Source organism: Sorex fumeus, unplaced genomic scaffold, assembly GCF_029834395.1.
Source record: "Sorex fumeus unplaced genomic scaffold, SorFum_2.1 ptg000072l, whole genome shotgun sequence".
Taxonomy (NCBI): Eukaryota; Metazoa; Chordata; class Mammalia; order Eulipotyphla; family Soricidae; genus Sorex; species Sorex fumeus.
Window position 1 is genome coordinate 35,125,140 of NW_026606129.1, and position 27,549 is coordinate 35,152,688.

Below are 27,549 nucleotides of genomic sequence, written 5' to 3' on the forward strand. Positions count from 1 at the left end.
AGTTCTGAGATGGATGGTTCCAGAATCAATCTAATGGCTCCTTCCACAATTCTGCTCAGCCACCCACAGCATATTCCTCTATCCCAAAGGCACAGTCCCTCGAGGTGCTATGCTGGCTGCCTTCCACTGCAGGAAGGACAGGAGGTGAGACCAAGGGACTCTCTCAGCAAAATTCCTTCTACACTAGCAGCCTACCTCTAATGAGTCACCATCAAAACTGGGTCATGTAACCAGTCACTGCCACATGGGCCTGATGAGCTGAGTGCCTGGCAAAAAGGAAATGGATTGTCCAGGAGCTCACACCAAACACAATTTCATCTCAGAGACTCAGACCATTAACTGCAGAGCAAATTAGGATTTTACTGGCATGACCAGGGAAGGAAAGACTATTGGGCTGGCACCCAATAGTTTTGTCACAGACAAAATGGTTCTCCTGGACCATGTTTCTAGGCCACTTGAAAAGAAAAAAACATTCTGCATTAACTGTATGGAAAAAAACTACTCTTTATTTGACTTTCCTGGCTATTCCTGGATATCTGAAACTCAAGAGAAATAGTCAAAAGCAAATAAGAAGTACCAGGCTAGAGAGAGAATACAGGAGCGAAGGCACTTGTCTCACATGCACTCAACCCTGGTTCAGTCCCGGGACCACAAATAGTCCCCCAGCACTTCCAGGAGTGATCCCTGAGCACAGAGTCAGGAGCAAGCTTTGAGCATAAGCCTTGAGCACCATTGGGTATAGCCCAACCTTCTCCCTACCAAAGAAATTTGTTATTGTTTCATTTTGGCTAATGAAATACATAGATTAAATAAACACCTAGAAATGAAAGATTTATGAACAAACACTGTATCTACCTTCTTGTCTTCTAGAATATATAAGGATAAATTCAGTGGTAACGTGGAACTTCAGGTTCATTTTCACCAACTCAGAAAAAGGTTGAAAGAACTGAAGTTAGCTTCACTTCATTTTGCTCAGTGATAATAGAAGCGTTTTGAACAAGCAGTCACAGCCTCCAGGCATACCTGTGACCCCCAGTATATCTGTTCCCTAAACTCAGATCTGCCTGACCCTGTGGCCCCTGGCTATGGTCTTTGTCCTCCTGATTTGGTCTTTGTAGGACATGGACGCTTCATTCAAGCCAAAGTTGCAAACCTCTTTCCTTTCCCATGACAGCCCTTCTCTGCTCAATAAATGTAACTTACTCACAATCCTGCTAGAATGAGCTTGTCACAAACTTCTGGCCCTCCAGGTAAAAACTGGTGGGCCTCTTGCATAGTATCACAGCTCTAGTTTTACATTCCAACTAGAAAGGCATGTTCTGAATTACAGAAAGTTGACTCAGCTATAAAATCCTCCAGTATACGGTCTCAGAACAGCAGCAATGTGGTACTGGACCTTGATGTTGGGCAAAGGACCTAGCAAAGAGTGGTATTGGTGTAAGGAAGGGTTTTGTTGTTTACATCTCCTTTAACAAATTTCAAGAGCATTTATATACTAACAGAAAAAAGAAACTTCTTCAAATCTCCATATTCAGGGGCTGGAGAGATAGTACAATGGGTATGGTATATAGCTTGCATGTAGTTGACCCAGGTTCAATCCCCAACATTCCCAGCATCCCCAGAATCCCAAATGGTCCCCTGCGTGCGACCAGTAGTGATTCCTATTGCAAAGCTAGGAGTAAACTCTGAGTATTACTGGAAGTGGCTCAAAAGAAAACAAGAAAAAAATTTTCATGCTCAGCATCTATCTGTCCCTTCTTTTTGTTGTATTTTTGTTTGTTTGGTTTTTTTAGTTGGGGGGAGGGGTCACATCCAGCTACTCCCAACACTGTGCTCAGAGGCTGTTCCCCATCTACACAAATGCTGGGGATCAAACCCAGGCTTCCTGCACATAAAGCAGGTGCTCAGCCCATTGAACTGTCTCTCTGTCCTGACAGTTCTTTCTCTAGGTTTTCTTTTTTTTCTTTTACTTTTTTTTTTATATTTTTATTAGTGAGACATCATGAGGTACAGTTGTAGACTTACAATTTTTTGTGCTTAGGTTTCAATTATACAATGATCAAATACCCATCCCTCCACCAGTGCCCATTTCTCACCACCACAGATCCCAGTATCCCTCCCACCTCCCATCCCCCCATCCCACCCTGCCTCTGTGGCAGGGCATTCCCTTTTGTTCTCTCTCTCTTATTGGGTGTTGTGGTTTGCAAAAGAGGCAATGGGTGACAATCATGTTTGGTCTATAGTCTACTTTTAGCATGGCTGTCCCATCCTGGGAGAATCCTCCCAAAGCCCTTTATTTGGTGTTCCCTTCTCTATCCGAGCTCCCTTTTCCCCTAGCATGTGTAGTTGGCCTCCAAGCCATGGAGTAAAATTCCTGGTACTAATCTCGGCCATTCTTAGGTGTTAGTCTCCTATTTTGTTACTTTATGTTCCCCAGATGAATGCAATCTTTCTATGTCTTTCCCTTTCTTTCTGAGTCATTTCGCTTAACATGATATTTTCTCGGATATGCAAGACTGCAAAGCTGGTCATCGCACTTTGCGGTTCTTCCCATCAAGAGGTGAGATCTTGGGGACAGAGCAATAGTACAAAAAGTAGGATATTTGCCTTGCATGCAACCAACCTGGGTTCAGTTCCAGACATCCCATATAGTTCCCCAAGTACTACCAGGAGTAATTCCTGAGTGCAGAACAAGGAGTAACCAATAAGCATTGCTGGTTGTAACCCCCCCCCCCAAGAACGAGTTAAGGTCTCTCTTTCTTCCTTCTCAATCTGCTTGGCCTCAGAATTTGCTCTGACCAAGAAAATGCAATAGAAGTGACAATATAAAATCTAAACTTGGGCTTCAAGGTCTCTCAGCTTCTGTTCTTGTTACTTTGGCAATCATGATCCTGTGAGCATACCCTGGGCAGTCCACTAGTGGATGAGGAACATGTGATTCATCACCTCTCCCCACCACTTGGGTCCAACCAATCACCAGAGCTGGGAGCAAGGCCCACATGTAAGATACAAGGCCCCAACTTACTTGCAAACCATTTACAGACACAAAAGCAAATCCAACCAAGATCAATCCCACTCAGACAAGAAGAGGAGCAAAAATAAGCTAAATATGTTACTACTGTCTCAAAATATTAAGCCTGAGGACCAGAGAGGTAATACAAGAAGTAAGGCATTCTCTTTTTATGCAGCTGACCCTGATTCAATCCCCAGCTCCAGACAGTTCCTGGAGCATCACCAAAGGTTGCTCCTAAGAACAAAGCCAGGAGCAGGGGCTGAGTACTATCCAGTGTGTCCGCCGACCCCCAAAATAAAGCATTAAGTTTGGAGACGTTTGTTGCACCATAATAATTAACTATAACAAGAGATCAAAATGTAACTTTTTTCATTTGTTTTTGGGCCACACCCGGCAACATTCACAGGTTACTCCTGGCTCTGCACTCAGGAACTATTCCTGGCCGTGCTCAGGGGACCATAAAGGGTGCCAAGGATCAAACTTGGGTTGGTCACATACAAGGCAAATACCCTACCCACTGTCATATCATTCTGGCCCCTCAGTTATAACTTTATAACATTTAAGGTACATACTAAAAGATCTGGGTTGGAGTGATAGCACAGCAGGTAGGGTGTTTGCCTTGCATGCAGCCGACCCAGGTTCGATTCCTCTGTCCCTCTCGGAGAGCCCGGCAAGCTACCGAGAGTATCCCAACCACATGGCAAAGCCTGGCAAGCTCCCCGTGGCGTATTCGATTTGCCAAAAACAGTAACAAGTCTCACATTGGAGACGTCACTGGTGCCTGCTCGAGCAAATCAATGAACAACGGGAGAACAGTGCTACAGTGCTACTAAAAGATTTAAGAATCATCTGCTATCATCTAGTTAGTTCAAATCTCTTTTTTGATAAGAAAACCGAGTTCTTATGTACACAGAAACAAGACCAGAAGGTTTCCTTCCCTGAGCTCTCTCTGGCATGCCAGTCATAGCACAGCAGGCAACTCCTTAATTCAACAGTCCATTGCATACCCCCTCCCCAATACCATGAAGAGACTGTAAAGCCAACTGTGGTCTATGTACTCCAAGAAAGACCACACAGGTGCAAAGGACAGACCCACACAGCTAAGCTAAAACTGATCCATGCAGGTTTCCGAGACAATTATTCCCTGAAAGATTGAAACCACAACAATGAATCAATAAAGCACATAGTGGCATCAAGTCCAACTCCCTTTCCCTCTCATGCTAACAACAGGGCATGGCTGCAAACATCTAGAAGTGTTACTGGGGGGAAGGGGGACTGGAGCAATAGCACAGCAGTAGGGTGTTTGCCTTGCATGTGGCCAGCCCGGCTGACCCGGGTTCGATTCCTCCGCCCCTCTCGGAGAGCCTGGCAAGTTACCAAGAGTATCTCGAAATGCCAAACACAGTAACAACAAGTCTCACAATGGAGACGTTACTGGGCTCCCTGGAGCAAATCAATGAACGATGGGAGGACAGTGCTACAGTGCTACTGGGGGGAGGGGGGTGGTGAGGAAGAGGAGGACTAGAGGCAGAGGGGAAAGGGGCAACAAAGGACAAAGGAGTTTCAACATGTACAGAAATAAAACTAAAATTCGACTTTGTGGGGTCAGAGAGAGAATACAGGGTAAGGCGCTTGCCTTGAACACAGCCGCCCCAGCTTGGTTCCTGATACTACATGCACAAAGCCAGGAGTAGCCTCCAAAAGCACCACGTGGTGTGGTCAAAAACGTGGGAGGTTTGACCTCCTCCCCCCTGCAAAAAAATATAAATAACCTATTCTTGTGCACTACTGAAGCAAAATGCAAATGAGAGAAATATTCTTCCTTCCATCCTCATAGATACACAAAGGTCAGGGGTAGATTTGGGGTCACTCACACTGCACCTCCTGCACTAAAAAAAGAGCCATTACACTATTCGTCGCCACTGTGATAGCAAAAGTTGCTTTGAGTCAGTTTCTCCAAGAATTGATTTACTTGTCCTCAAACACCTCCATGAAACACACAGGAGGGGAAACGCTTCACCTACTTACAATATAAGAAACAAAGAGTCTCAAGGTTAAGGCCAATGGCAGAACCATAGGAAGACTCCAATGTCCCGACCCTCCATCTGGACCCACCCAGTAGTCTGTGACACTGGGAGGTAAAGAGCCAACCACACGGCAACTCCGAGGGACTATAGAGGCAGCAAATCAAAGCGGCTCGCCAAGGCCATTATCTCAGATGCAGCATGAGGAGAAGCATCTCAGATGAAGCATGAGGACCTGAGTAGGAGAGAGAGGACCAAGCTCAAGGCACTTGCCTTGCACGGAGCCAAACCAATCCCCAGCAATGTCAGGAGTGACCCCTGAGAAAAGAGTCAGGAACAGCCCCCGAGCACCCACCCACCCCCCAAAAAAAATACCTAATGGCTTTGTTTCAAAAAAAAACCAACTCCCTAATATTCTTTCTTTTTTTTTTAGAGAATCACTGTGAAGTAGTTACATACTTGCAAACTTTCGTGCTTGCATTTCATGATGAAGTACCCATCTCTCCACCAGTGCCATATTCTTTTTTATATATTTAATTCATCAGATCAGATCAGAACAGATTAGTCCTCCCGTTGCTCATCGATTTGCCTGAGCGGGCCTTTAATTTTTTTTTTCTTTTTTAATTTTATTGAATCACCAATGCACATTCCCCACCACCAATATCACCGGTATACCCCCTTTTCCACCTTCCCCCTGGCTCCATGGCAGACAATATTCCCCATACTCTCTCTCTCTCTACTTTTGGGCATTATGGTTTGCAATGCAGATACACTGAGAGGTTATCCTGTTTGGTCCATTATCTACTTTCAGCACACATCTCCCATCCCCACCAGTTCCTCAAGCCATCATTTTCTTAGTGATCCCTTCTCTATTCCAGCAGCCTTCTCCCCTTTGCTATGAGGCAGGCTTCCAGCTATGGAGCAATCTTCCTGTCCGGTGTCTCTACTATCCTTAGTTGTCAGCCACATGTTATGTTGTGGGAGCCCATATTCTTTTAACATCTGAACAATCAGCTTCCCAAAAGATTCCTCCCTCAGCAGGGTACTCAGCCAGGTCCCTCTGGGGCAGAACAAACACTCTGTTTCACAATGCAGAGAAACCCCCGGGAGATTTGCAAGACTGGAAGGTTTATCTGGACCCGCCCATAGGGAAAGTGCCTTCTCTTAGCCTAAGAAACCGGCTTTAGGTGCCCCCCGCAGGGCCCCAACTCCCGTTTACCTGGGCCGCCCAGGGGCGCGGGAGCTGGCCAGAAGCCCTCTCCGTCTCGGTCCACCACGGGAGGAAGCAGGTGGACGCGCCGCTGCGGGGCCTGACCGCTGCAGAGTGCCCGCAGCCCATCCGGAGCGCCGGCGGCCCGGCCCTACTCACGCCGCCTCAGTGGTACCTTCTCTGGGCGCTTCCCCACCATCCGGCCGCGCAGGCCGGGGGGAGAAACCTCAGAATGCGTGCCTGCAGCCTCTGCAGCAACACGGGCGGACACTGCCACCTGCCCCGTCTTCCTCTCGGCAGAACCCGGCGGCCCCTTCCCAGCACGACTGGCCTGGGGCGGCCCTTTTGCAGAGTGGACGGGGACTGAGAGAGCATCCTCGCTCTGCTCTTCCCATCTGGGTCCCTGTCTGCGGGCATGATGGATGTGCTGCCTCACACCTGCCAAGACAGCAGGAAGCCCGCAGGGAATAATCTGCAAGGAGCCCGACTGCAGAAGCGGCCGCACACGCTGGCCTCCCTTCTCCAGCACGCCACTTGCAGACACAGGAGGTGGCTTCAAGTCTTCCCTTCAAGCCACATCCTGGTCAGCTTGGCCGTTCATCTTCCTGAGTCGCTCTTTCCCCATCTGTAAAACGGATGGCCCAGAAGGACAGCAAGTGGAGGCAACCCCACCCTGGAGTGGCAGGGCACCCCCCACAAAGACAAAGCTGCCTGGGAAAACTTTGCACAGTAAGAGATACCATGGACATCTAGCAGATACGTCCCAGGGACGCTGAACATTCAGCAAAACTCAAAATAGCCTCCTCAGAATAAAAACACCTAAGACAGCAGCAAAGCCAAGACTGAGAAATTCTGGCACCAGGTGACAAATAAGAAAGGAACTTAGGAAACTCTAGCACACCCTTTGTCCTTAGTCTATCATTTTGTTTAGCTTAGTTTGGGGCCACAGGGAGCTATGCTCAGGGCTTACACCTGGCTCTGTGCTCAGGGATCACTCCTGGCTGTGGTCAAGGGACCATACACGGTATCTGGGATTGAACCAGGATTGACCACATGCAAGGCAAGTGTCTTACTTATGTACTACCTTTCAGTCCCTTCATCATTATTTTTAATGGGAGAACATGTTTTTGTGGCATTTGAACCAACTCTCTCCACGGTAGAAAGTAGTTTCCTATTTTGTTCTTGTTTCAGATTAACATGTGATGAGAATTTGGAAACTTCTAGCTTCAATATTATGCGCTGTTAAATAGCATCGTGGACAGAGTGGAGCCCACTGAGGGAAGATTTTCCAGTTTTGTTTGGTCTTTTTGTTTGTTCGATAGGTTGAGTTTTTCAGTCTTGGAGGATGTGGGTCTGCCTGGAAGTCCTCAGGGGACATGCGGTGCCAGGAATCAAGGCACCATCACTACCCCCTGGACCACTCTCCAGGCACACTTCTAAAAGTCCATTGCCCAGTGCACAGAGAAGTGCTTTTGAGGCTAGCTATCAACGGGGCTTACTTGGAATGAAAAAGAAGATGCCTCTAAGATAAGCTGCCAAGTGGATGAATGAAAAAATTAATACCTTAAGGTTATAGTTATTACGCATCAGCAACTTTTTCCCAGGGCTGATTTGGCCAATGAGAATACAGAGGTCCTGAAGGCAGGGGTCAACTTACTAATGGAACTCAGCATTCCATTTAAATTGTTCCTGCATCCACACCCCAATGGACTTCTCCACAAGCCCTCCAGGTTTGAGGGTGGGGGGAAGGTGTCTCCTCTTGTCAAGGATTTTAAAGAGCCATGAAGAGCAAACAACAAGAGCACAGAAATGAGACTAGGAAAGTCAAAAGTTGCAGGTAGAGTTAAACGAGTTAAACTGTCATGTGGAGAATGAGCTGGTGGGTAGGTGAGTGATGGAGAGATGTGACCCCACTGGTAACTGCTGCCCCCCCCAATTGCTTAACTAACTTCTGTAATGTCTTCTTTTTTCCTGCATAACAGATTAGAGATCAATGGCAGACAAAATCTCTCTCAGACAACCCCCCCCCCGCCGCTCCCCTTTGGGTGCTGGGGAATATTCATTGACTTCTGCATTTTAGTAAGTGTTCTGCCTTCTGCTGTAAGAGACTCAAAACCAAGACTATCCATTTAACGGGTCTGTACAACCTTTGTTAGGGGCCACTAATGACGGGGGCGGGGGGAAGGGACAAGATTCTGGTATCAGAAACCTTGGTAGATATATAGGGAAGTGATCTAAAGTGATCTAGTTTTATAACTCCTCAAGGTTTTAACTATCCTCCTGTTCTATTAGGAAATTCAAACTTAGCATGCAAGAACAACCTTTGGGAGAAAAAAACAGTACAGTGGGTAGGGTATTTGCCTTGTATACCGCTGATCCAGGTTTAATTGCTGGCACTACATATGTTCCCCTGAGCACCATCAGGAATGTCCTCTGAGCTTAGAGCCAGGACTAAACCTAAAGCACATCTGAGTGTGGTCCAAGAAAGAACAAAAGGACTAGATTGCAAGAATGGTGAAAATAATACTTGCCCCTGCTTAGCATTTTCATCAATGTTGATTATTTCTGGCACATTTCTTACATACTCATAGGTTCTGTATATATTATATAACACATAAGATCATTATAACTCTATTAGAGGTCTATTATCTATTTATAACATTAAAATATTCTCTCTAAGCCCCAGTGTTCTATGCAGTTTTCCAAATTAACATAATTGCAAAGTTTCTATAAAGCTTTTTCCTCAAATGCTCAGTGATTCAGGTGACTGGTCTCAGCTAGGTAACAAGTCAATAACTCAAATGCTAAAATGGAAATTATTGAGATTTTTCCCCCCAAGGAATTTAAGTTTTTTTAAAAAATATTTTTTGAGAGAGATAAAACTCAACAGACTGCCTGCAGGCTTTGCATACGAAAGGATGCAACTGTGTTTGATCCCCTGCATCACATGGTCGCCCTATGCCAGGAGCAACTCTCCATCAGAGACCAAGGAGTAGACCCTGAGCAATGCGAAAGGTGGCCCCAAGTCCTAAAGCCACCCCCCTTATAACTTCAGAAAAAAAAAACTTTTTATATGGAAATTATTTCATACACATACATAGTAAGTTACAAAAACTATTAATTGAAACACTTTATTATTCTTGGTTGTTTACCATTCAACCCCAATTACCTAACCATACAACCACACAGAAAGTCTATTTCCTATGCTATTTGAGGATGGTCCACTCACCATGCCTTTCCTTTTCCCCTAAGCAAGATCAACTTCAGCATCTTTCCTGAACACAACAGCACATGTTCACACAATCCCTCATGGTTATCTTTTTGCAAACCTACTGTCCATATTCCAAAGTTGTCAGGACAAAATCCAGGTCTGGTTTAGGAGCAGGTATCCTATTTAATTTTGTCTAGCCTTATTAAATCTGGAATATCTCCACAACTTTCCTTAGCTTTGACGATATTAACACTTTTGAAGACTACAAGTGTGTGGATGTTCTGGGGTGGGGATACCTTAGAATTCTCACTTTTTCCTCTTCCCAGACCTGCCTTAGCAGCAGGCGCTCCTTGTGATGCTTAGCAAGTAGTACAGGTCAAGCTGTGTGGTGCATGGGGGCTCCAGGCAGTGTGCTGGGGCAGAGATGGAGAGAGAAGGACAGTGCTGGGGACCCAATTCCCTGAGCCCCATATGCTCTGTCACTTACACTCTCTCCCAAGAACCTGAGAGAGTTCATTTTTTTTTGTTTGTTCAGGGCCCCATCTGTGCTCAGGGCACCAAATGAGAGGCCAGGGATCGAATCCAGGTCAGCCATGTGTGAGGCAAACGCCCTACCTCCTGTATGATCTCCCCCTCCCTGACAGTACAAATTTGCTTGTTCACTGTCTCCCCATAACAGCGTAAGCTCCATGTGACCTCTCTCCATCCCTCTCTGCATCCCTAATACCCAGAAAACCAGAACACCAGTGCTCTAGGTATTTATTAAATAATCTTCCCAAGTGGGCCTCCTTCAGCAGAATAGGGACCAGACGAACCCCCCTATAAACTGCTGACCCCAACTTTACAAATGACTTCTCCCTTCCTGGGTATAGCAGGCCCTTCCATTGCCAACAATGAAGTACTAGTGAGATAAATGTCCCCACACTCAGAACTATCTATTCTGCCGCAAAGCAAAACTTCTCAGAGGTCTGTTACAGAAAACCATGTACCCATATTCTCCACTAAGAACAGCAATGTAAACTCCTTATCCCAGAACAAAGCCCTACTTAAATACAAATAAATGGTGGAATAAATAAACTACACCTTTTTTCACTTTATTATTTTTTAAAATTATAAAAAATAATGTGCGATAGCACAGCGGGTAGGGCGTTTGCCTTGCACGCAACCAACATGGCCGACCCGAGTTCGATTCCTCCGCCCCTCTCGGAGAGCCCGGCAAGCTACCGAGAGTATTCGATATGCCAGACACAGTAACAACAAAGTCTCCAATGGAGACGTTACTGGGCCCGCTCGAGCAAATCGATGATCAACGGGAGGGCCTTTACCTTTTACCTTTTACCTTATTTTCATAAAGTTGTTCACAATAATTGATTACATTCAATATTTCAACACCAAGCCCAGCACCATTACACCCTCCCACCACCATGATTTCGAATTTTCCCACCACCATGCAAGCCTGCCCCCCCAGGCAGATGCTATATCATTTATTTTGTATTGCTTGTTATGAATAGCATGAGATGTCCAGCGCTCCTGGAATTCTAAAATTTTAAATAATTAGGGTCCAGAGGCATCTCTGCAGCGAGCTGCTTGGTTCTGAGATTCATTTGGAAGTCTCTGGATCATGGCTGTTAATGTGCTTAAATGGCACCCAGAGGCAGTTCGTGGGCATGACAGCCAGGACCCAGAAGTGGGTGGGGAGATGGGAAGGAGCGGCCTGTCCCCAATCCCTTGAGGCCTGAAATTTGTAGTCACTGGTTCCGGGTACTTGGGTTTTTTCATTGGGTTCTGGAGGCTTGTGGCCACCAGGATTCATAGGGGGCAGTTGGAGGAACAATGCCTGCTCCTATCTGAAGCACCTGGTGAAATAAGCCTGGCAAACTACACCCTTTTTCTGTCACTGTCACTGTCACTGTCCCCCCGTTGTTCATCGATTCGCTCGAGTGGGCACCAATAAGGTCTCACAACAAATTGTGAGACTTGATGTTACTGTTTTTGGCATATTGAGTACTTTACAGGGAGCTTGCAGTGTGGGCGAGATACTCTCAGTAGCTTGCCCTTTTTCTAGGAAAAAAAAAATTCTTTTTAATCTAATCTGAGCTAATCATCCTGGGTAGCACTCAAACTTTCCTTCTGGGCAAGGCAGGAGCCTAATTTCAAAATTATGCTTGTGAAGGGATGCAAAATTGTTGCATTTTATTAAGACAATAAAAAAGTCCCCAAACTTTATTGTTTTAATAAAAGCTGTTCTTAAGCTGTTTTATTTGCTTAATTTGATAGTGTGTTTAGGAGGGGATGTTTTACACTTAGTTTTAAGAACCCAAAAAGTAATTATCTGTGAAAAATTACAGAAGAAAAACGACACTGAGCTTAATATAACACAAAAGTAAAATTACCCAACAACAAAACACATGAAGAGAGACCCAGGGATAGTAAATCCTCGGCAGAGCTGATCCCACACCACTTACAGGCTGTTTATCATGCTTTAAGCACCCCTCCCCCCAGGACTCGCTCATGAGGAGAAAAGATCTGGGCACTAAGCATCTGTATTCAACCCTGGCACCTCACCCTTCAGGGTCTTAATGGGAAAAGTATTTTAATTCAACAAGTGGGAAAACAATATTTGGAGGTGGAGAGGTAGAGAGTACATGTAGCATGCCCCGGGTCCAATCCCAAGAACCACTGAAAACAAAGACAAAACCATAAAAACACATTCTTAAAATATTGTTAGGATTCAGGTTCCAACCCCCCCCCCCCCCCACACACACCCTGCCCACACACTCACACACTCATGTACATACACCCTGCCCAGTACAGGACCAGGACATGCTAGTATATTACATTGTAAGATGTACTAGACAAGTTTTTATTTTGCTTTGGGGACCATATCCAGCAATGCTCAAGACTTAACTTTTGCTCAGGGGCCACTCTGGAGGTGCTGGGGGACAGAGCTGGGGGAACCACATGTGGTGCTAGGAATAGAACCCTGGTCACTCATATGCATGGCAAGTCCCTCCTGTATTATCTCTCCAGCCCCAAGGCAAGTTTTTTGAGACACAAGGGCCAGCTACTGTGTTTTCAGGGGGCAGCAATCCCACCATTCTCTAGGGAGAGTCATTCAGGACCCCCATGAACTCTTCCTCTCAAGGGGTGAACTCACTCCCACCCAGGCTACAGCATTAATCACGACTTAATTCAAATAAAGGGGCAGGAGGAATACTTTCCCAAAGAGCATTAAATTTTAAGCACTTCAAACCATATCAAGGAAAATCGATTGCAAGTAACAAGAATAGAAGCCTAATCTGAGCTGGCAGGAATTTGGAATTATCAAATTTCTTCAAGGACATTCAGTTTAAGACTTTCAAGTGGAGAACATAATGAGAAGAGGTCCATCAGTACCTGGCTGGGAAGAAGTTTTCCTGCAAACAAAAGGATCTATGCGAATGAGGCCCAGACACTCACCACTTGGCCAGCACATGCCCCCAACTGCATTCTCCACAAGTGTTACGAATTTAAATTTGAACCACTTTTACACACACACACACACACACACACACACACACACACACAATCAATGCACCCAAATAAAAGTTATAATAGTTCTAAAGGGTACACCTAAATCCTTACCTTCTTTTCAACCCTAAATTCACAATTCTTTCTCCACAGGCTCTGATGAACTTCATCCATGAGTGAATCTGCTGAAAAACCCAAGCATGCGGGACTTGTGACTAAAATCTCCAGGCTCGCCCAGAGCTGGGAATGGGAGACTTCCTCCCCCACCCCCCCCCCCACCATCTCCCTGCACTTCTGGTAGCTGGCAGTCACATCCACAAATTGCCCTGGCAATTAACAATCATGATCCAGAGACCCACCAATAAACCTCAGAACAACATACCGCTGGACCCCAAGTCACCATCTAGCTAAAAATTTAATTCTTGCTGTACCACCCTGTTTAAAAATCTTAGAATTCCTGGAACATCTCATACTCTATACAAGGGCTTAATGGCTCCAGGGTGATACAACAATCTTTACACACTTTCCTCTAAGGAAACATTTTTAGATCAACTTTAGCGGATTATTCATAACAGGCAATACAAAGTAAATTATTATGTTCTGCTCTGGGGGCAGGCTTGGGGGATAAGGGTAGAATAATTCGAAACATGATGGTGGGAAGGTATAATGTAATGGTGTTGAGGTTGGTGTTGGAATATTAGACGTAATCAATTATTGTGAACAACTTTGTAAAAATAAAATACAGATGAATCTCAGAACAAAGCAGCTCATTGCAGAGACGCCTCCAGACTTTGCCCAGGCCGATTTCACCAGGTGCCTCAGACAGGAGCAGGCATCATCACTTCACTTGCCCTCTATGAATCACAGAGGCCACAAACTTCCAGAACCCAATGAAAAACCCAAGTACCAGGGACCAGTGACTGCAAACTCCAAGCCTCAAGGGATTGGGGACAGGCTGCTCCTTCCCATCTCCCTGCCCCTGCTGGGTCCTAGCTGTCATGCCACAAACTGCCTCTGCATACCACTTAAGCACATTAACAGCCACGATCCAGAGACTCCCAAATGAATCTCAGAACCAAGAAGCTCGCTGCAGAGATGCCTCTGGACCCTAATTATTTAAAATTTCAGAGTTCTAGGAGCGCTGGACTCCCGTTGTTCATCAATTTGCTCGAGCAGGCCCAGTAACATCTCCATTGTGAGACTTGTTACTGTGTTTGGCATAACGAATACTTCATGGGTAGCTTGCCAGGCTTTGCTGTGCGGGCGAAATACTCTCGGTAGCTTGCCCGGCTCTCTGAGAGGGGCAGAGGAATCGAACCCGGCTCAGCCGGGCGGGCAGCTTGCAAGGCAAACGCCCTACCACTGTGCTATCACTCAATCTCATGCTATTCATAACAAGCAATACAAAATAAATGATCTAGCATCTGCCTGTGGGGCAGGCTTGAATGGTGATGGGAAAATTCAAAATCATGGTGGTGAGGGGCTTGGCGTGACAGTACAGCGGGTAGGGTGTTTGCCTTGCACGCAGCCGACCCAAGTTCGATTCCCAGCATCCCATATGGTCCCCTGAGCACCGCCAGGAGTAATTCCTGAGTGCGTGAGCCAAGAATAACCCCTGTGCATCGCCGGGTGTGACCCAAAAAGCAAAAAAAAAAAAAAAAATCATGGTGGTGGGAAGGCGTAATGGTGGTGGGATTGGTGTCAAAATATCAAATGTAATCAATTATTGTGAACAACTTTATGAAAATAATTTTTAACATTTTTTAAAAAATACTATTTAAAAATAAAAAAAGGAAATTCCTAATTCCTGTTTCTCTTCCTTACAGGGGTATTAGTGTTTTCACATATGCACAGACAAGCATATGAAGTATTTCTTCACCTGTTTGCTTGGGTTTTGTTCTAAGTTTGTTTTTTGTGGGGACACATCCTGCTGTGCTCAGGGCATACTCTTGGCTCTGCACTCATAGATAACTCCCACTGAGCTCAAAAGACCAACTGGGGCGCCAGGGATCGAACCCAGGTTGGCCATTTGCAAGGCAAGAGTCCCACCACTGTTCTATCTCTCCGGCCCCTTATACATGGTTGATTGGCTCAATTATAGGACATCATCCATTATGGGACAACTGCTCCCTTTATATAAACTTTATTTATTTATTTATTTATTTATTTATTTTCTTTATTTGATCTTTTGAGTCACACCTGGATGTACTAAGGGGTCGCCCCTCGTGGTGCTCAGGGGACCATATTCAGGCAGAGGATAAACCAGGAATGGCTGCAGTCAAGCATTAAGCTCTGTACAATCTCTCTGGCCCTTCATCCCCTTTTCAAAAAGTATTGTTGAAATTTTAATCAATCTGTTTATTTAAATAGATGGGAGATTGAAAGGATCTTCCAACTGGAAATTCACTTATCAGAAATATCATTTCGACTCCCTCATATAATATATTCACAAGTCACACACTTCAAGTCTCGCAGTCGGGAACTGACTTTCCCAGGATGATCCCCAAATGAGACCCAACATGGCAAAGTCCCCCATCAGCCCATATTCCTTATACAAGCTAACCCAATGCTGGGTTCCAAACCTCAGCCAAGCAGACTGCAAAAGCTCCACACCCACAAGGTACACTGTCCCCATTTCACAGAGGAGGCTCTGAGGCTCAGAAACAATTTGCCCCAGATGGGTTTCTGAGAGCTAGTTCTGAACCCATAGCCCACAGGCAGTGAGTGGGAAGCAGCTCACTGGCTTAGTCTGGATTACACTGGAAGATCGTCATTTGTACATAACAAACCTTTCCAGGGGAATCCTTAGAAAAAGATGTGGGGGAGGCTCTTTGCCGCCACTCCTGAGTGAACCTCTTCCAGGAAGGACCGTGCTCAGAGACCAGGTCTCCTGCCAACACAGATATTCTAGCAGGGACCGGGGGCTTGTGTTATAAAAAGAACTGGTATTTGTAAAGTGCTTATGAAATGACATTTCATCCTGATTCCACTTCGCATGGTGAGTCCATTAACTTGCCCTTTCCTTTTTTGAATTGATGGGGAGGAGGGTGATGCTTCCCAAGCAGTACTCTGAAGTCTCTGGAACAACTTTAAAAGAAGATGGGAAAGAGAAAACACCCAAAGATTGGGAAAAAATATTTGAAAATTCTCTCTCTGAAGGATTCTAGTCTCCAGAATAGAGAAAACAACTCAACTCAAAAAATAATGGGAAATGTGAGCCAGAGAGAAGGTATAGCATGTGACTGACCCAGGTTTGATCCCTGGTACCACATATGGTCCACGAGCACAGAAGGGTGAGGCCCAAAAACCAAAAAATTTAAAACAATGACAAACAGATATTGTTCCAAAAAAGATATAAGAAGGCCAATAAGAAATAAGAACATAAAGAGATTTATACCCTCATTAGTAACTGGGAAAATTCAAATCAATTCCATATCAGACACTTGATATCCACTAAGATGGCTTTAATTACCAAAGACAATTAAAAAAAAAACTTTGCTAAAGATGTAGCACTGTCCTCCCGTTGTTCAGCAATTTGCTCAAGCAGGCAGCAGTAACATCTCACAACAAATTGTGAGACTTGTTACTGTTTATTGGCATACTGAATACATCATGGGGAGCTTGCCAGGCTTTGCCATGCAGGCAAGATACTCTCAGTAGCTTGCCGGGCTCTCGAATTATAACCTGGTATGTGGAAAAAGGAATATAAAATCCTGCAGATACTTTAAAAAGGTCTAGCTATTCCTCAAAAAGTTAGGCAGTTACCATATGTCTTAGAAACTCCTCTTTTTAACGTGTATATCCAAAAGAAATTAAAACATTCACACACAAAAAAATGTGAACACTATTCAGAGAATCATTACTCATGACAGCCCAGAACCTGAAAGCAACATCATACTAAACATCAATTGGTGAACAGATAAAACAGTGACAGGCCTCTACAATAGAATATTACTTGGCCATAAAAAAGCTGAATAAATCAGCCATGATTTATGCTACAATATGAAGAATCTTGAAAACATTATGCTAAGTAAAATAGGTCAGACACAAGACCACATATTTAATGATTCCATTAATATGAGACGCCCAGAATAGGCAAATCCATGGAGACAGTGGTTAATGGTTGCCAGGGGCTGGGAAAAGAGTGTAGGCGGGTAATGAGGAGAAACTGCTAATGGGCAAAGGAAGTTTCTTTTAAGGACGATACAACATTCTGGAATTAATCAGTAATAATGACTGCCCCACTTTGTGAATGTACTGAAATGACTGAACTTATTTTAAAGAGACTTATGGTATCTCAGAAATAAAGGAAGGGAGGGAGGGAGGGAGGGAGGGAGGAAAGAAAGAAAAGAAAAGAGGAAAAAAGAAAAAAGAAAAGAAAGGAAAAGAAAAGAAAAGATGGCAATCACATGCTGGCTATGTGGTGATGCTCGGTATATGGCTTATCCATATTCCTCTCTGTGCCTCAGTGTCCTCATCTACAAATGCCGTGAAAGTATCTGTCTCATAGTGTCCTGAGACATACACGAGATGTTGGGGGCTGGAGAGATAGTATAGTAGGTGGGGTCCTTGCCTTGAACAAGGCAGACCCAGATTCAATCCCCAGCATCCCATATGGTTCCCAAAGCACCACCAGGAATGATTCCTGAGTGTTGAGCTAGCTCTCCTTGGGCCAGCCCGGCACTCTCTAACCTCCTCCTTACTGCCTGCACCCCCTCACACCCAGATGAAAGCTCTCCACTCTTGAGGGAGGGGGTAGAATCATGACAAAAGTGGAAGCTGTAGAGCCAGAGAGACCGTAGGTAAGGTGGCTTGTTTTGCACACCAGAATCTCAAATGGTCCCCCAAACCCCGCCAGGACTGATCCCTAAGCAGAGAGCCAGGAGTAAGCCCTGAGCACCACTGGGTGTGGCCCAAAAACCAAAAACTTTTTTTAAAAACTGGAAGCTGTGAGTTACATACTGTGCTTCAGGACTCAGTGGTCATGAGGAACTTGTGTGAACATGGGCGGGTCCTTACAAGATGCTAGTTCCTCCATAAGACAGACAGCTGCCCATTTCTATCCCAAACCCCTGCCCAGCCACCAGAAGGAGACAGTGTTCCAGCATCACAAAGCCTCCCATGAATTAGCATGCCAGCACTATTCTGGGGGATAGGGAAGAAATGCATGTGATGTGGGCAGCAAATGGCATGAATATATATGAATATATATATATACATACATACATACAGATATATATTCTGAAACTCAGCAGATTTTGCTATACATTTCAAGACCTCCTGAGACGTTTAAGGTATTTATAAAAGTCTGTATAAGACAGTCCTGTTTCTCTATAACCAAACCTGCTTAAGATGGTACCTGAAAATCTGCATTTTCATTTAGAACCACTTTAGCAAGGACAAGGCACCATCCCCATATACCAAGAGGAGAAAAGAAGAAAGGGTCCATTTCCTGGACCTACTGCCTTCCTAGATGGTGACAGCATTGACTACAAAGAAGCACAGTAATCAGAGACTCGAGATGAGAAAACAGGAGGCGGAGAGATAGCATTAGGTAAAGCGCTTGCTTTACCTGCAGCCAACCCAGGCTCAATCCCCAGCACTGCCTCTGCTCCCTGATCGCCACCAGGGCTCAGGAATGAGCACAGAGCCAGGAACAGCATTGGACTCCAAGGTGGTAAATGAAAGGATGGAGTCAGCACCAAGAAAGGATCTCAAACCTAGCGAATGTGAAAAATGACTACAATTCCTCCTTATTGAATTTCATGAGGGAACTGCGGTGGGGGGGGGGGGGGGAGGGGGGTGAAGAGGAGATTGGGGTGGCGCCATGTAGTTACATTTCCCAGATGGGTAGGTAGGTGAATCACCAGCCAAGATGTCCCTTTGTTTCCTCGATATCTCCTGTGACTCTCAACAAAAGTAGGGCAAGGAAACAAGGGTGAGAAATTGATCCTGGCAGGAGGGGCAGGAGCTGCCTAGGAAGAAAAGCTACATGAGATGACAAATAGGTTCCAACCCACAACCACCAGGCACACTCCCAGTATAACCGAAAGCTAAAAGCACCCCACCATCAACAGCAAATTCTGAGTTCAGCGGCCCCCTTGCTGAGGAGGGGATACTGGCCCCCAAAAGACATCAGCACCTTCTCTGGGCCAACAAGAGCTCCAGATGGTGCTGTGTGATACATGCCTACAGATCCGTGACCACTGGAAGCACTCCCAAGAGTAACATCAGAGGTAAGGTTTGGCGCTGGAATCTGGAGTGACTTTTTCCCTTTGCACTTTCCTATTTTTTTTTGTTTTAGTTTTCTTTCTTTTTTTTTTAAATTTTTATTAGTGAAACACCATGAGGTACAGTTGTAGATTTACACATTTTTGTGCTTCGGTTTCAGTTATACACTGATCAAGTACCCATCCCTCCACCAGTGCCCATTCTCTACCACCACTGGTCCCAGTATCCCTCCCACCCCCTATCCCCCCATCCTACCCTGCCTCTGTGGCAGGGCATTCCCTTTTGTTCTCTCTCTCCTTTTTGGGTGCTGTGGTTTGCAAAAGAGGCATTGAGTGACAATCATGTTCGGTCTATAGTCTACTTTCAGCATGCACTTTCCTATTTTTTCAGAGGCTTACTATGAGACTGAGTCACATTCCTGCCTTTTAAATCACACTGCTTCTGTTGCATCCGGAAAGAGTCCTCCTATGCTATGAGCGCTGAACTCACCAGAGTTCATGCTGAACAGGGACGGGTCAGAATAAAAACTGTTTGCATCCCAGATAGGAAGCGTGAGAGCTTCCCCAAGAACTGGGACCACCTGGGCTGGAGGTGTGACTCAGCGATGAGCACCCTCCTCACTCACATATGCAAGGCCGTGGGTTTGATCCCCAGCATCACAAGAAGGAAAGAAAGAGAAGGCTTGGTACCCTCACAACAGGAATGAGTTGTCACCATGTTACAGTGGTTAAGAGTCTCTTAAGGAGAAGTGTCACAATTACAGGTTGAACATTTTTATTTCGGGAAAGAATGAGAACACAGTCCGTTTCCGTTCCATCTCATCTTTAAGAATTCTCCATCTGGGGGCTGGAGCAATAGTGCTGCGAATAAGGAAGTTGCTGGCCCAGGTTTGATCCTGGTACTGTCAGGGGAAATCCCTGAACACAGCCAGGTGTGGCCTCAAAACTGAAGAATTCTCCATCTGGATGGAGAAATAACTGAGAGGTCTGAAGCACATACTTTCTACCTGGGAGCCCCAGGTTTAATCCCTGGCACCTCATGGTCCCTCACAACTCCACGGAGTGTGGCCCAAAACAAACAAAAATTCTCCTAGGGAATGGAGAGGGCTTCAGGTGCAGGTAACACCTGGCTCATAGAAGAGGGTGTGGGGGGCACTTTGGTGGCTGAGGTCATTGCATACACCAAGGCCAAAAGCATTACTACTATTGTAAACATGTCACCCAAAATATAATATTTTTTGTTTTGTTTGGGGACCACACCTTGCAGTGCTCAGGGCTTACTCCTGGTTCTGCATTCAGGGACACTTCTGGCAGGGTTCAGGGAACCATATGAGGTGCCAGGGCTTGAAGCCAGGTCAGCTGGATACAAGGCAAGTTCCTTACCTGTTCTCCAGCCCCTAATGATTTAAAGGTTTTAATAAGGTTGCCAAGGAGGTCAGGTGAGGTGGAAGGAGCCCCTGAGACAGGAGTAGAGGATGCTGATATTCTGGTGATGCTTGTGAAGCTGGAACATAATTTGCCATTTATTAACAGTAATATAGATCACAGTGCCTAAATAAAAATTGGGAGGAAAGATACAAATGGATGGGGTTTTTTTTTAATTGTTTTTAATTCTCTTAACTGGTCCAAATGAAAGCCAATGAAATCTGCAAGATCTAAAGGTCCTTAAAAGCTTCAGAACCATTTCACAACTGTCCTCGTTATTCTACTTTTCCTACAGGACAAAAGTACTTACAAAACAGCATTATGAGTTTCTCTAACTCCCTTGCTACCCCCCATATATTGACTTGTGTCCATTTTGAATGACCCCAAGTTCTCGGAGAGAGACATTTGAAAATAATGGGGCCTGTCTGAGAACAAGCAAAACCACAAATGGATGCAATGGCAAACCTGGTTTCCTGACAGGACTATCAGAACACCAGAGGTGGGGAGATTCTGGACACCAGGTAGCAGTCACCCCAGGCAGCCAGCATGAGCCCCGAGCCCTGAGCCCCGAGCCCTGAGCCCCAAACCCTGCAGAAAGAGAACTCACTCAAGCGGCCTTCTCTCATGGAGCCCCACAGCTGCCTTAGGAAATTCAAGTGGTCACAAGGGGATAACAAAGGCTCAGGAAGGTGGAAAGTGGCCCAAGCAGGTATACCCACCACAGGATCAGCAGAACAGGGATTTGACATGGATCTTTCATTCCACCCCCATGGCATGTCTTTGGGACCAGCACTGTAGCACTGTAGCACTGTCGTCCTGTTGTTCATCGATTTGCTCGAGCGGGCACCAGTACAGTCTCCATTGTGACACTTGTTGTTACTGTTTTTGGCATATCGAATACACCATGGGAAGCTTGCCAGGCTCTGCCGCGAGGGCGGAATACTCTCCGTAGCTTGCCAGGCTCTTCGAGAGAGACGGAAGAATCGAACCCCAGTCGGCCGCATGCAAGGCAAACGCCCTACCCTCTGTGCTATCACTCCAGCCTCTTTGGGACCAGAACACTGCAAAATGAAACACGGATGGGGGGAATGAGGATAGAGCTCAGGCAAAGAGCCTGGCAGGAGTAATGCTCTAGGATCTATCAGCAGCAGCCAGAGTGATAGTACAATGGGTAGGGCACAAGCCTTGCACGTGGATGACCCAGGTTTCAATCCCTGGAATCCCATATGGGGACCTGAGCCCCACTGGGAGTGATTCCTAAGTGCAGAGCCAGAAGTAACCCCTGAGCACTAGAGGGTGTGGCCCCCAAACAAACAATGACAACAAAAATAGATTAATTTTTAACAAAAGAAAGGAAACAAACCTATTCAATCCATAGGTACTTTACTTCAAAGTTCATGGAGGCCCGCCAAAAAGGCTTGCTTTGCACAGTGGGCTGACATCCTAAAATTCCGTGCCAAAGGTCAGGGCAAATGATTCCATTTATGAGCCTGGAGGAGGATTCCCTGGACGGCACTAAAATCACAGGCATCCTTTTGCAGAAACCCCTTCAACACTGTAAAAGATGGAGGTCTTGAGGGAGAACCCCACAGTGAGCCTTCAATCGGCTCCGGCCAGAAAGCAAGGATAGGAGGTGGGGGTGGGTGAGCAACTAAAGTGCTTGCCCCAGCTCCATCACTTATCAGCAGATTTTAAAGAGAGGCCTCACAGCACTGCTGGCAGGAGCAAAGCCTGATGAGGAAGCAGTGTGTTCTGGCGCTTACTTTGGTACCCAGCTCATTCCTTCCCCACCCCTGTACTTCTCATGGTTCCCTTTGCCCCCGGTCCCTGCCTTGATAGTTTCCAAGTACCACCCACTTGGAGAAACCAGGCAACTGCTCCTGCATTTTTAATACTTTCAAATACTCACACACAAGTCAATTCTCAGGCGGATGGTTCAATACAGTTCTCTAACACTTTTCCAGACAATGTGATACTTTATGAAAGTAAGAAGTGGGGGCTGGACAGATAGCATAGGGAATACAACAAACACCTTGTATACAATCCCTGTTCCATCCCTGACACTGCATATATGGTGCCCTGAGCAATGAGTCACAAGTAAGCTCGGAGTACAGTCAGATAAAGCCTAAAAGCCAAAACAATAAAGCAATAGGATGTAGCAGGGAATATGTGAGTTGGGGAAAAGGTATCAACTGCATGGTGAAAGATGGAAACTAGATTTGGGGGAGGGATGAGTGTAAAATATAGGTAGGTATTTTAACTATTATAATGCTATACACTTTAAATCTATGTCATGTTACAAACTATTGTCACCCTGAACAACAACAACAAAAAAATCAGAATTTTTTTGCTTTGTTAAATTTTTAGAAAAAAAGGCAATGTTATTTTCACAGAGGCCAGCTTCACACCCCCCCACAACTTGGTCTCAAACACAAAGGGCCACAGGAAGAACTTAAGTGACGGTGAAGGAAGGTTTCTGCCTGGCAATTTCTATTCATCTAGAAGCTGAAACTGAAAAGGGACCACGACCTCCCCCACCCCTCCCACTACCCGTGAAGGGAGTAACTCAGAAGTTCTAATAAATATGTGTGAGGTCTTAACAAGCCACCAGAGAATTCCACTTCAAGTGTGAGCTCCACAGCCCTCCTGGATGAAGTACCCCCATGTGTAAAGACAAAGGGGCCAGATTAGGAACCCAGCCCTGTAGACAACGAAGATCAAGACTTAATTTTGACGTGGGAACTCAGACATATTTTTTTTACATCTGAGATGTTAAAAACAGGGAGTCACTTTTGATTTTTGCAAGTAACAGTATTAAGAACAAAAATACCCCACAACTCAATAAAATCAGCTAAAATCAAGACAGAATCAAACTGACAGAACACAGGGGTAAAGCTTAGTACTCTGCTAAACAAAGTCTAATTGGAAAGGTTATTAATTTTGTTCAGAGAACACTCTAGTTGCCATGACATGAGGTGGGGACATACATCAGAGCTTTCTGAGAAAGCAGGCTTTGTGAGGGTTGGTGGTTGTAGTGGTGCCAGGGGGACATTCTGTGGTTGGGCGAGTAGTTTACTCTGGTGAACTCTGTACCATAACATTACAATGGGTCAAGTCTCAATAAGGTTTACACTCAAAAGGATTAGACTATCTAAACTACCTCTCCCCCCTTTATTTTTGTTTTATTTTTAAATTTTTTAGTGTGCCAATACTAGTTTTTTTAGTTTTATTTTTATAAAGTTGTTCACTATGATTTATTACATTCAATAGTCCAACACCAATCCTATCACCATTACACCTTTCCACCATTATTTCCAATTTTCCCAACTACCACTCGAGCCTGCCCCAATATCAGGCCCTAAATGATTTATTTTGCATTCTTGTTATGATTAACTAGCTAAAAATGACCTAAAAAAATTTCTTAGAGAAAAGTGTGTGAAGATTGTTGAACTCACCCTGGAGCCATTAAACCCTTGTATTAGAGATTGCTAACATGGTTTTACAGGTTAAGCCTTGCATGTTAATATTTTCTTAAGATTGGTTGCCTACTTTACATCCCATCCAATGTAGTGTGCTACTCCTGGTATATCAGTAGTGTAGAGTTTGAGATGTTCGTGCTCCAAGAATTCTAAAATTTTGAATGGGGTGATACAGTTGAAGTTAAATTTTTAACTGGATGCGACTTTGGAGTCCAGAAGTATCTCTGAAGCTTGCTGATCTCTTTCGAGATTTATTTATAAGTCTCTATCATGGCCAGTTAAGTCTCATATGGCACCTGAGGCAGTTCATGGTTGTCACTGCCTGGCTCCTGTAAGAACAGGACGATGGGGGGATGTCGCTCATCCTGGTCTCCATGAGATCCTGGAGATCTCAGTCACAAACCCCACATACCTAAGTTTTTCAACCATCTCCTTCCTTTTAAAATCTGGTGTATTAAAGTAATCAAGCAATAAATACCTTACCTAATTTTCTATGAGAAAAATACTTTTGTGGGCTGGAGTGATAGCACAGCGGGTAGGGCATTTGCCTTGCATGCAGTCAACTAGGGTTCGATTCCCCACATCCCATATGGTCCCCTGAACACTGCCAGGAGTAATTCCTGAGTGCATGAGCCAGGAGTAACCCCTGAGGATCATCAGGTGTGACCCAAAAAGAAAAAAAGAGTAAAAGAAAAATACTTTTGTGTTTGGGGTTTTGGGGGCATAATCATCATCAGGATTTCCTACATACAAAACATGGCTGGCCCAAGAATGACCACTTGTACTTTTCAAAAGCAAAGCAAAATAATATCTGAATAGAGAGAGAGAGAACACTCTCACAGTGGATTCCTAAGTTCAGGGGCTACACTCATTATCTGAGGATTTCTCAACCCACAAAGTCAGTGGCCAGTGCTCGGATTTGAGGATACAGTGTTGCTCAGGCTCTGCTATACTGGGGAGACCACCAGGGCACATTCAGTAAGCAGTGTTCAGGGGCCATGTGGTGTCAGAGACAGAACCAGGTTAAGTATATACAAAGCATGTGTTCCAACCTTTGTATTAGAGTCTTAATCCCTCAATTTTATTTTTGTCTCTTACTTCAATTTTGGACTAAGCGATTTAGGCATACCTGAGTTTTTGGAACCAATCTCTAAACATTATTGTTATTGCTATTATTATTATTATTATTATTAGCGCAGAGGAATGAATCCAGACCTCACACACACAAATGCAGACACTCTACCACTGAGCTAATACTGTATGGTCTTGAAAGTCCTCAGCTAGCCCCAAGTTGTAAGAATCTGGCTATCCTAAATGTATAAGGAATCTGGCTTCTTTATCTCTTTAAGGAAGGTTAAATAATAGTACCATTTCATCTGCCTAATAATTTGTTCCAGGGAACATTTAATTTTAAATTAAAAGTTTTTAAAGAGAGCTGGAGAGATAGTACAACAGGCAAGGCACTTACCATGCATGTGTCCAACCTGGGATTCAATCCCTGATACCACATAGAGTCCCCCAACCAGGAGTAATCCCCGAGTGCAGACGCAGGAGTAAGCCCTGAGCACCACTGGATGTGGCCCCCCAAAAAAACAAAACCAAGAAGTGTTTAAAAGGTGAAATTCCAAGCAGTTGTAGATAGAATATTCTTGAAAATCTCTCGGGAAAGGATGTGAATTAGTGAGAGAGAAACAGGAAGAACAGAGGGAAGAGAAGGTTGAGCAAATACTCCCAATGACCCCAATGCATAGCAGGCTGCCAGCCAGGAGGGAATGCAAACAGGATATCCGGGTGTTTGTTCTCAGCCTAACCGCACGCTCACTCCGAACTCTTCGCTCCAATACTGGACTTGATAACTGCCATGTCCCCCGCAGCTAAGTCCAACAGGGTCCCCTTGGTGAAGGGAGAAGGGCCCCGGGGTAAGGAGGGCTAGACAAGCAATGCTCGTGCGGTGTCTTTACTGAACAAGCAACAGACGTTTATAGGTCTCTAGAAGGAAGCATACACTGGAAAAATATTCAGGAATGTTCAGGATACATAAGTTTAGAATATACTGGGGTTTCTAGAAGTCAATGATGTTTTTCTATAGTTACACAGTTTCAATGATATTTTCCTTGGTTATATATTGATACACCTTAGCAACATGTTCTGCCACAAAAACAGGGAAAGAGGTGGCAAGATAAACAAAATCAGCCCTTAGAATGTGTAACCCCAAGACAATGGCTTCTATAAACCAGTCTTTAGACAACACGTCCCCAGGACAAGAACTTCCTTAATATTTAACTAGCACGGGCTCCCAACAGATAATGCTTCTGCTGAATTCACTAGGTGTGTACACAGTATACATGTGACTATTCTCTGCCTGATCCAAGAGGTGATCACAAGAAAAGTGAGGACAGGCTCATGCTGAGTTCTCAAACAATAAATCCTATTAGGTCCCTGCTTCTAAATTTTTACTCTGGTTTCTCTACCTCAGTCCTCACTCCTGAAATTAAATCGGGTCACTGATTTGACTTTAACAGAATTACTAACTACCCTGAAAGGATAATTCCTGAGTAGTTCGTGAGCACATAGCCACAAGTGATCCCTGACCACCACTGGTATGACCCAAAAACAAAAGACAAAGTCAAAATACAAATATACTACTAAGGGAACATACTGACAGTACAAACTTCTGTCAAAAGACAAATGGATCTAATACTCATATAGCTGCAAGTCAAGGAAATAATGAACTCAGTAGAAAAATGAGTGAAGAATATAAATGGGTCAAGGTGATGTGCCCAAGAGAAAATACAAGTGGCCAATGTATAACTGAGAAAAAAAGTCCCAAACAGCTACTCTAGTTCCTGGAAGTTAAAGGAGGCCAGAAAGTAAAGCATTTAGAAACAGGACCTTATCCTGATAGCCCAGATTCGACTCAGGGAAAAGTCACGTGGGTACCACAGCAACCAGAGCTACATGAGCAAGTACAGAAAGATAGGATTTCTCTAGATAGGGAAAAAAAAGAACAAAATTTTTGCAATGAAATTACTTCAGGTCATATTTAGTGGCACAACAGGAAGGTATAGTAGCCAGACTGAGCTTGTGCCCCCAAGAAAGATCACAAGTAGGTTGGATGAAGGGGTCATCCCAAGATTCAAGTATGGGCCTTTCTATGAGATGTGTTGATGAAGGAAGAAAAAGCAGTATTTGAACTCATGTTCCAAGTGAGGCATCCTTGGAATATTCATTTAAACAAGTATTTATTTCCACAAACATATTCCATTTTTAATGACATTCTGATTTTTAATAATAGGAATCCACACCCAATCCATGAATATTGCCCTCCTACCTACCACATTTCTGACTCAAGATCTCATATCAAATCCAGAGAAGAAAATGACTCATACTCAGACCTCAATTGCCCCAAAACATATCCACACCTTTGGAAAGCAGAAGCGTATTGAG

General features: G+C 44.7%; 1 protein-coding gene across 2 annotated transcripts in view; it reads right to left on the reverse strand.

Moving 5' to 3' along the window:
* OSBPL10 (oxysterol binding protein like 10) overlaps window positions 1-27,549 on the reverse strand; it is a 291,276-nt gene that overhangs the window by 157,774 nt on the left and 105,953 nt on the right. The gene's annotated exons all lie outside the window — the stretch shown is intronic.